At 45.4% G+C, this 10,000-nt stretch overlaps 1 protein-coding gene across 1 annotated transcript in view; it reads right to left on the bottom strand.

The window, feature by feature from the left end:
* Positions 1-4,409, bottom strand: part of hipk1b (homeodomain interacting protein kinase 1b) — a gene marked incomplete at its 3' end in the record, with an annotated part of 25,693 nt that extends 21,284 nt beyond the window's left edge. Inside the window, exon 1 of the mRNA XM_063193389.1 lies at positions 3,791-4,409. The remainder of the gene's footprint in view (positions 1-3,790) is intronic.
* Between the last annotated feature and the right edge of the window lie 5,591 nt (positions 4,410-10,000).

Here is a 10,000-nt window from a genome sequence, read left to right as displayed (position 1 = left end):
TTATAACGCTAGCCGATGTTTATAACGTTAGCCTGCCTATGTTTATAACGTTACCCTGCCTATGTTTATAATGCAAGACTATGGCACTGTATTGGTAAACCCATGTTTACATTGCTAGCAGGTTACTGTATTGATAGGCTAAGGCTACTATAGCCTATGTTTATATATTGTAGTCTACATGTTTATAAATTGGTAGTCTATGTGTGTGTATATATTGGTAGTATGTGTTTATGCTAGACAATGTTTATTATGGTCTACGGCTCTGGACCAGGCTATCTGAAGTGGCTACCGTAGGGCTGTGCAATACATCCTATTCATATTGTGATATCAATACTGCTGTCAAATAATAACAAATGTAATCATTGTATCGACTTGAAACAATATTTTGACATTTGTCTATACTGCCAAAAGGTAGGTTACGCAAAGTGCAATACATTCCCCTCCACTTGAGCCATTGCGAGCACAGAGCAGACTTGCTACCCAACACTCATGCAGAACACCACTGTGTGTTTCTCTATGGCCCTCCACTCACACTGCTGAAGGGAGGGAGAATGTGTGAATTGTTTAGCACAAATAATTTGTCTTGAAAAGAAATATCATCTAAAAATATCGTGATATCAATATTGACTGACATAATTGTGATGTTGATTTATCGAGCAGCCCTAGTAGAGGGAGGCATCAGCTCATCACGAGGGGGATAGAGAGAGGGGAGGAGAGGAGAGGAGAGGAGAGGAGAGGAGAGGAGAGGAGAGGAGAGGGATAGAGAGAGGAGAGGAGAGGAGAGGAGAGGGATATTGAGGAGAGAGGAGAGGAGTGGAGTGGAGTGGAGTGGAGTGGAGAGGAGAGGAGTGGAGAGGGGGATAGAGAGAGGAGAGGAGAGAGGGATAGAGAGAGGAGAGGAGAGGAGAGGAGAGGGGGATAGGAGAGGGGAGGAGAGGAGAGGGGGATAGAGAGGAGGGGAGAGGGATAGAGAGAGGAGAGGAGAGGAGAGGAGAGGAGAGAAGAGGAGAGGAGAATAGAGAGCAGCTCATCACGAGGACACTTCATTGGACTAGTACACTTTTTATATCTGAATGTTTAATGTGAAATAATCTATTTTGTTTGTATGTATGCTACTAGACACCTACATTTCCTTCAGGATCAATAAATGTTACTCTACTCTACTCTAGCAGGCCTACGGCTGAAGGGCCCTTCAGTTGAGCAAGGCACCTAACCCCACACTGCTCCAGGGACTGTAACCAATACCCTGACAAATAATAACTAAGTCGCTTAGAATAAATGAAAGTGTCACCCAAGTGCAGTGCAATGTAATGTAGGCCTAATGTAATGAATCGCTTGATGGCAGTCGTGGGTGAGCGGTTAGGGCGTCAGACTTGCATCCCAGAGGTTGCCGGTTCGACTCCCGACCCGCCAGGTTGGTGGGGGGGAGTAATCAACCAGTGCTCTCCCCCATCCTCCTCCATGACTGAGGTACCCTGAGCATGGTACCGTCCCACCGCACTGCTCCCCATGGGGCGCCACTGAGGGCTGCCCCCTTGCACGGGTGAGGCATAAATGCAATTCCGTTGTGTGCAGTGTTCACTTGTGTGCTGTGGAGTGCTGTGTCACAATGACAATGGGAGTTGGAGTTTCCCAATTGGCTTTCTTTCTTCTTTTTTTTCTTGATCGTTACTAGTTCACCACTGTTAATACTTGTCCTGTCTCGCACTTTAATGGCACTCAGTCTGTAAATGCGAGCCCTGTGTGTATGTCTTCCTCCACTGGAGAAACTTAGTTCTAAATTAATTAATTTGTCCCTGTAAGACTTGTTGTTTAGAGAGTGACAATAAAAGCTGACTTGACTTGAGCCGCAGCGATCATACCGAGGTCATCCGCGAAGAGCCCGTTTGAGACATCTCTCACTGCGCCACAGCGTTCATCAGACTCCACCGGACATGGTAACTCCAGATGTAGTAACAGGGTTGTAATAATAGAAATAGTGATGTCTGTACTCAGTCTTCACATCAAAGACCTGGACGAAACCAGCCAACCCTGATTTAGCTTTGACAGTATATTCCACAGACATCCAGCAAGGCCTAGGGGTTTAATTATGACACAGGCGGGCGGCGCGTGTCTATTAGGGGACCGAGCCTAGTTAGTACATGCTGCACACCATGACGCATGGAGGTCAATTATATTATTCAATTAAATTGAACCCGTTTGAAATATCGATGGATTAAAAATAAAAACCCACAACCTGCATGGGTCTTAGCACGTGGCGACATAGAACAAGAACTAGTCCCAGTTTAAATGGGCTATGAACACACACACACACACACACACACACACACACACTTCAATAGCGTCGAGTTACCAGCAATAGAAATAATCACAGCGCGTCTAAGCACACGTCTGTCAGTAGAACTAGTCTAGTGCACTACAATTACAATTAGAACAGATCTCATGGTGCATTTAGTGCATTCTGAAATCTTTAAGGAATAAAACTGACTGGTCTGGCGGTGAAGTGAAGTGTTGATATTGCAAAAAGATTCCCAGATTGACGCTCCCATCTCAGGACGCTCCCATTTCATCTCGCTCCCACTAGCCAGACTATCGGTACCACCGCCATATGACGGAGCCAGTTATCTTGTTGATGTTAGTTTTTTGTTTCTAACCCTAACCTTAACCCTAACCCTAAACCTAACCCTAACCTTAACCCTAACCCTAACCCTAACCCTAACCCTAACCCTAAACCTAACCCTAAACTGCTTGTATGTGGCAGTATATGATAATACGTGAAATATAATCGGGTGGGACCGCACGTCCGGGAGTGATAGAAACACCTGGGACCGCACGTCCGGGAGCGAACTCAGTTGGGAGTATCAATCCCCTTACCTTGCAAAAACACACATCGGAAAAACCCCAATGTGTGGAGCAACTGAGCTAGCTGCTGAGAGTGTTTGGTAAGCGATAGGCTACAGTGGGGTAGTTAGTTAGCCAGCTAGAGCTAGCTAGCTAATGTTTTCCAGCATCGAGGCTCCACCCAGCTAAGAAAACTGTGATAAGCAACCGGGTACAGCCAGCTACAGGGGCCTATACTAAACACAGGTTAAGCTAAGAGGTAAAATCATCCAATATCATCCCAACCATCTAAGCATCTAATAGAAGAAATCTTCTAGTACATGATGATATACCTTTTGACTTAACCTAGTTTACTCCTGAACCTGCGTCTTCTTCTAACCCCTCAGCAAGAGCTAGTTCTAGCAAAGCAGCACTGACATTGGCTGCACGCACCTCACCAGAGCTGTCTCACCAAATAGGGCAGTATCATAACACGAAGAAGAAAATAAAATAAAACTCCCACATCTAGTTAAGACAGACAGCCCTATGCGTGACCAGCAGTTAGATTGGTCTGATATTCATTTAATTGCGACAATGTAAGGTTTAGCTTCAACGCAGTCTAGTTGGATATTTTTCTAGGCTGCTACAACATACCCCTGGGACCCACTGATCGCACTGTTCAACATTTATACGGAATAAACACACGTCCATCGCATATTCTACATTAAATGACTGTGCCACTTATGTGACAATGTCAGGATAATGTCAGATGGCATGTTACTTAACGTTACAGCTAATTAACAGTGCTTTAATACGGCTAACAGAAAGAGCAGAGGACAGCCGACCCTTAGAAACCAGCACAGGCGTAGGAAGAAAATGTCCTCATCATGGCAAGATGATATACTCAAAAGTATACACGTACACATAGACATTGACATCGTGAATTGAGCATAGGAATATTTTTCCTCACCTTATCCACAGATGCGCAGTTATCTGTCCACAGATCTCCCCGATCAGGATCAAATCCCAGAGTAGTTCAGGAGGAGGTTGGTTAGGCCTTCATTGTTAGATCACCCGACAACCTACCGGTCCTTGAAAATCAGCGAAAAGCGGACACTTTTCAGCTGAAGACACAGCATTAAGGTCTTAGAAAACGGCACGTATTGCTCTACACATCCCAGATTGTCCGTCCTCGCTGGCAGTGTTTGACTACGCCGATGGAGTCATTTCTTTTTCGGCTTTTCTTTTCGTCGTTAAGCCTTTTCTCTCACCGGAACAGGACAGCTCGAGCCATCAGCTGCTTATGAGAAGCACTTCCTGAACTGGGACCCAGGGCGCATGCGCACATCCCCCTCCCCCCACAGAACACGTTTGTGAGCAGGAGGTTCAGATTGAGGGTTACGCAACTCGCGGACAGTAAATCCGACAGAGGAAAAAAACAGCTTCGCTCACAACCTCAGCACAGCGCGGTCACAGAGATTGACGTAAAGGCAACATCATGACGAAGTTGATGCGCATATGGAACGAAAAAAACGGAAAGATCATTAAAACAACGTGTGCTGAAATGGGGCAAATGTAATTTAAATGATGCGACAACCCTAAAAGATGCACTGTGTAGGCCTAATACATGTAGTAGGCCTAGTTGATTTTCAGAATTCATGCTACCCAATGTTACACTTTTAACACATACTTACCGCCACCACCAAATTCAAAGTATTAATTTAATTATGACTGGGAAAATTGCACTTTTAGTTTTCGTACATGAAAAGGGGGATCTTCTCCATAGTTCGCCATCTTCAATTTCCCACTTAGGCCTGCCTAGGCATTTTTAGCTGCAAAACTTACTGTACTTTGACCGTACTAGTAAATATTGTCTTACTATTTAAAGGGACACTGTGCAGGAAATGGTCAAAAACGGTACTGCAACTATGCTGCTTATTGAAATTGGGTTGTAAATATAAAATTTGGTAATAGGCAGCACAGTTTCAATGAGCTGCATATAGTTGAAAGAGGCCTATTCTGGCCACCATCCTACACATAGTATACCTTTAAGTGCTATTGGACTGAAGTGTACCTCTATTTGTGTGACTGTGTGTGTGTGTGTGTGTGTGTGTGTGTGTGTGTGTGTGTGTGTGTGTGTGTGTGTGTGTGTGTGAGAGAGAGAGACATCCAAAGAGCGTGTTGCAAGGGCAGGTGTTCTGTTTTTCTCCAAACATCCAGCACACAGGGTTTTTGTTTTCTTTTTTTATTTCAAATGACTATGAAAACAGATTTTTTGTTTTTTTGCAAATTCACACAAATGTTGGTGGAATTTGGATGTTAGCTGATGCCACTCGCTGATTTGACCGTAATTATAAATCTTCATCATCGCTCCTGCCAGTATGTTACAAGGAAATTCTTCTTTTTTTCCACTGTCTCCAAGAAAGAAAAAAAAAGAAAAAAAAGAAAGAAAAACAATAAAGTACAACAAAGTGTTCAGCATTTACAATACAGCATATTGGGATAAAATCATAAATAAAAGTTTAACTAATATCACTTATAATACAAAATGAACAATAAAGGTACACCGTAGCGTCCTGTCGTGTTGTGAGGTGCTGTCTGGGTCTGTGTGGACAGCCGCCCATAGGTCTTTAGAGCGCCGTAGGCATGAATAGGTCTTTACTCCTGCCATAGGCATGAATAGGCATACACACCTGTCATAGGCATATAGGTCTTTACATCGGTCATAGGCATGACTAGGCTTATACACCTGCCATAGGCCCATAGGTCTTTAGAGCGCCGTAGGCATGAATAGGCCTTTAGAGCGCCTATAGGCTTATACACCTGCCATAGGCCCATAGGTCTTTAGAGAGAGACGTAGGCATGAATAGGTCTTTACTCCTGCCATAGGCATGAATAGGCCTTTACACCTGTCATAGGCCTATAGGTCTTTACACCTGCCATAGGCCTGAATAGGCCTTTACACCTGTCATAGGCCTATAGGTCTTTACACCTGCCATAGGCATGAATAGGCCTTTACACCTGCCATAGGCCCATAGGTCTTTAGAGAGACGTAGGCATGACTAGGCCTTTACATCTGTCGTAGGCATGATTAGGTCTTTACACCTGCCATAGGCCCATAGGTCTTTAGAGAGACGTAGGCATGACTAGGCCTTTACATCTGTCGTAGGCATGATTAGGTCTTTACACCTGTCATAGGCATGAATAGGTATACACACCTGTCATAGGCATATAGGTCTTTACATCGGTCATAGGCATGAATAGGCCTTTACACCTGCCATAGGCCCATAGGTCTTTAGAGTGTCGTAGGCATGAATAGGCCTTTACACCTGCCGTAGGCCTATAGGCTTATACACATGTCATAGGCCTATAGGCTTATACACCTGTCATATTCCTATAGGTCTTTACACCTGTCATAGGCATGAATAGGTATACACACCTGTCATAGGCATGAATAGGCCTAGCAAGGCTACATAGAGCCTACACAGCATGAATAGGCCTACATACAGTACATGGGGTTTTGTTTATAAACACATACATGGGGTTTGGCTTATAAAACACGGTGTGGTGAGGAGGGCCAAGACACTGGCAGCCAACCACGTGAGCTAATTTTTTGACCGACAATCAGAGGTTGAGTTTTGCGCAGCGAGGGTCGCGCAGCCAGGGGAAAACAATAATTGTGAACCCATGTATACAGCGCCATTATAAACCCATGTATAGAGCGCCATTATGAACCCATGTATACAGCGCCATTATGAACCCATGTATAGAGCGCCATTATGAACCCATGTATAGAGCGCCATTATGAACCCATGTATATAGCGCCATCATGAACCCATGTATACAGCGCCATTATGAACCCATGTATAGAACGAAATTGTGAACCCATGTATAGAGCGCCATAGGCATTGAAAAGGCCTGCACATGTCTCCAGACCACAGGCCCTTAAGCCAATGTGTGTGTGTGTGTGTGTGTGTGAGTGTGAGTGTGAGTGTGTGTGTGTGTGTGTGTGTGTCCAGACTGCAGGTTGTTAAGCCAATGTGTGTGTGTGTGTGTGTGTGTGTGTGAGTGTGAGTGTGAGTGTGTGTGTGTGTGTGTGTGAGTGTGAGTGTGAGTGTGAGTGTGTGTGAGTGTGAGTGTGTGTGTGTGTGTGTGTGTGTGTGTGTGTGTGTGTGTGTGTGTGTGTGTGTGTGAGTGTGTGTGTGTGTGTGTGTGTCCAGGCTGCAGGTCGTTAAGCCAATTGGAGCAGTGATGATGATGATGATCTTGGCCAGTAATCCTCCTCCAAGGACACACACACACACACACACACACTCACACGACACGACCGAGAGGCGCACAGACACAGGCGCGCACACACACACACACACACACAGCGGCCGAGAGGCTCAGCGATAGGAGGACCAAAGCCCGGTCACATGGTCACCTGTTCACCCCCGCTCCTCCTCGCCCCCGCCCCTCCTTGCCCTCTTCGCTGGTTCGCTGACACAAGTGGTCCACTGGCCAGAGTTTCAACGTCACAACAACAGACAACACAGAGCATCCCTTCTCCCGAGCAGGACAGAAACCTTGATGAGTGCAGCTGAAGCGTCATATGCAGTGTGTGTGTGTGTGTGGAAGAATCTATGTTTTTCATGGGTATTTTCTCCAACCATCACTTTCTAAGAATTCTGACTCTTTTCATACACGAGAAGGTGGATCTTCTCTGTGTCCAGCGTTTTGAACAGAAATCTTTAGCTGCAACACTTGCTGTACTTTTGGTCAGACCAGTTAATATTAGCCTATTAGCTTGGTTAGCAGGCTGTGCTAGCCTGGTGAACCAGCGCCACCCGCTGGACGGCAAAATGTTTTGTCTACGGGTGGGTCTGGCCTCGCATAATGATTCAATGAAGCCAGAATGCCATGAATCTGGCAAACCATTTACAATGCAAAGATGTGTTTTGAATCAAAGCGGGCAGGGTTTTGAGGGAAGGTTGTTCTCATCAACAATCTTCGGATGTATTATGCATCGAGGCCAGACTAAATTAGACATCCACATTTAGTCTGGTTTATCAGGCTAAGGCTGTGCCCTCCTAGTGACGCAACACCTTCAGCGTTGCTTCTAGTCAGGCCAGGAGCAATACTGGGGTGAGTTTCTCAAAAGAGAAGTTATTAGGCTGTTAGCAACTTCGGTAGTTGCCAATGGGGAAAATGCATTGAAAACAACAAAGTAGCTAATGTAGTAAGTAACTTTGGTTTTGAGAAATTCACCCCAGATATCCTTTCTGGGCTCCCGAAAACACGGGAACCCCTCCAACTTTGTTGGGAAGCAAACAACCATTTGCAAACTAAGGGAGGCGGGTCAACCATGCCGTTTGGGAAATGTTACTTGTTATGCTCTTGGTCAGACCAAGTCTTGAAGAGATTTGAAAGTTCTCTAAAGCCTGGCTCAAACTACACGACTATCGCGCCGATTCTCGGCTGAAAACCCCCCTTACGACAATCGCTGGAACGTTACCCCCCAGGACCATCGCAAGCGATTGTCGGGAAAGATTTCCTCGTCGTGAGCGACGTTCTAAGATAGAACTTTGGCAGCTCAAAGAGTCGCCGATCGCAAATCGTAGAAATCAAACAGTGTTTAATATTTGCGACTGGAAATAGAACGTCGGGCATTGTCTCGGTGGCTGCGAGCAGCGACAAAAATTGACAGTTGCGATTCTCTTCTAGTGAGCGGTGCACCCCGACGCCAAAATCGGACACACAATCGCTAGTCGTGTAGTTTGAGCCTGGCTTAATTCTCTAAAGAAATAACATTCTGTCTACAATGAAATTCATCAAAGTGGTTACAGTTCCAAGCGGAACAGAAAGCCTTATGATCCATAACACACCAAGATCACGCCACGGTTGCATTAGAGTTGCTAACTACGTTAGCTTCTTTGTTGTTTTCAATGCATTTTTCCATTGACAACTACCCAGGTTGCTAACTGGCTAACAACACCACTTTCAGGAAACCCGCTCCGTGGAGGGGAGGGGGTGTGTCCTCCTGGACCACGTGGCTCGCGTATTCTCTTCGTCAGTGACTAAGGTGCTGTTTCCACGTAGCAGGATATTTTTTTAGCCGGGTATTTTTTTCTCCTGTTTAGGTGTAAACGCAACATGTGGATAAAAATAAATCCTCCATTGTAACAAATGTGTTTCAGCCCCCTAAATAGGATATTTTTCCTCCTGATTTTTTTTACCAAGATTTTAAATATCTGCTACGTGGAAATACGTACCAATGCAAAACCAATGCAACCAGGAGAAAAAAATATCCAGCTATGTGGAAACAGCACCTAAGAAAGGGAATAGTGAACAGGTGTTGTGTCGTAAAGGCGAGGGGCGTATTCCTTTAGCTAGTGATTTGAAGAGGAATAGTGAGCAAGGGTGCATCCCAATATGTGACCTTGCCTCCTCCACTTGTGCTTGTCTCCTCGTCCCGCCTCCTGGCCCCTCCTCCGTGGAGAAAACGATAAAGTTTCCCAGCAGTCAGCCTAGCCACAACAACTTTTGAGGGACTGTTTTTCATTCACCATCCCAATTGCAAATGAGAAAAAGACTTTACAATTGAGCTTTTGCAAGATATTGAAATATAATGCTTCTCGTCATGATGACATCACTGACAACAGCAAGTGGAGGAGGCAAGTGGAGGAGGCAAGTGGAGGAGGCAAGGTCGCATATTAAAACGCACTCCATGTCTTGTTTGTGTTGTGTGCCGTCCTGGGAGGGGCTCAGTAGCCTTCGCCATACAGGCAGAGATTCTTTAAGTATATAGAGATATGCCAACATAATAGGTTTCTATGGGCACCTAACATGACCAGGTTCCGGTCTGCCTAAAGGGGCGTGTCATAATGATCCTAGCATTGAATAGAACAGTCCTCAGGTCTGCCTAGGTCTGCCTAAAGGGGGATTTCCCCCCCCCCCGATAATAGAACCAGGAAACAATGGGCCAATGGAACCTCTCTCTCTCTACTCTCTCTGATTTTTGTTGTGTGGCGTCCTGGTAGGGGCTCAGTCAGTAGCCTTGGCCATACAGGTGTCAGTAATAATCGATATGTATCCAGTAGGGCTGTAACGATACACTCAACTCACCATTCGGTTTGTATCACGATTCATGACCTACGGTTCGATACACCCCTCGATTTTACATTTGCCAACATTATAA

This window comes from Engraulis encrasicolus, unplaced genomic scaffold (genome assembly GCF_034702125.1).
Source record: "Engraulis encrasicolus isolate BLACKSEA-1 unplaced genomic scaffold, IST_EnEncr_1.0 scaffold_37_np1212, whole genome shotgun sequence".
NCBI lineage: Eukaryota > Metazoa > Chordata > Actinopteri > Clupeiformes > Engraulidae > Engraulis > Engraulis encrasicolus.
This window is presented reverse-complemented; position numbering and strand designations above follow the sequence as displayed.